Below are 1,234 nucleotides of genomic sequence, written 5' to 3' on the forward strand. Positions count from 1 at the left end.
AAGCAAATAATATAAAATTCTTCAATATTGATTCTTGTTTTTGGTTCTTTATTGATTTAAATGTATTAATCAATCATATTGAAAATTTTGACAACAATTGTAAGGTTGCTTTTTCTATTGAACGCAGCTAATATCTAACCATGTCCTATCATTTACTGATAATTCAGCGAGGTAATCTGATCGCGGTCATATTAAAAAAATAAATAATAAATAATAATAATTAAACCAGACTGTTAATTTTTAAAATGCAAAAAATTAATAAGATTAATGAGAGTCAGCGCAGATAATTGAGCGCAAATTTTGTTTCAAAGAATTTCAAAAAATTTACAAAACTACAAACTTAAACACTTGATTATCCGCGTTAACTCTCATTAGTTCTGTTGTTTGTTAGTTATTTCTGTATTTTAAATAAACAATAATTCAAAAAATAGTGAAACTCAATTTGCGAACAAGTTACCCTCCTGAATACCCAGTTTATCTTTATATCTCTCAAAAATTTTGATGTTACTAACGACTTCATATAGATCCTCTTCTTTCTTCTGGCCAGACTGAACTTACCTTTCGTTGCTCTTAACCAATATTCTGACTTTATATGTCAGAAATCGACAACAAAGAGAAATATTCTTTTTTGCTGCTGACTAATCAATTGGCGTAAGCTTTTACGCTTCTGTATGATGTGCGAAATACGAATCATAAAAGCCATCACATTAATCAAATCAGTTAAATATGAAAATGAACTATGTCAAAAATAATGTAATAATTTTATTGATATATAAATAAACTTTACATTTCTTCTTTACTAGCATTTATTCACAATTAGAAATATGTACCTATTTATTAAAATTTCTATCCAGTTAAAAATAAATCTGAAAAATAAATTTGAAAAATCTTTATATTAATAAGCGTTCTGATTTGATTTGTGATTTCATCGCAAATATTACAAAATTTAGTTCCCTAGTATAAATTTTATAATATGAAAACAAAATTTTAATTTAAAAATAAATAAATAAAAATTATTCAATCTATCCGAATTATTCAATTATCCGATACCCAAAGTCCATATTCTTATCGATTTGAGCGATTTGTTGCTGAATTTCATCTCAAAAGCAGGAGATGAGAAATTCAGAAGAATAACGTAAAATTCGAAAGAGATAATAGATTTCCCTTATGAAAATTAATAAAAATATCTTTTATATTATTTACAAATTATTAGAATTATTTTTATACATAATAT

Source organism: Atta colombica, unplaced genomic scaffold, assembly GCF_001594045.1.
Source record: "Atta colombica isolate Treedump-2 unplaced genomic scaffold, Acol1.0 scaffold1, whole genome shotgun sequence".
Taxonomy (NCBI): domain Eukaryota; kingdom Metazoa; phylum Arthropoda; class Insecta; order Hymenoptera; family Formicidae; genus Atta; species Atta colombica.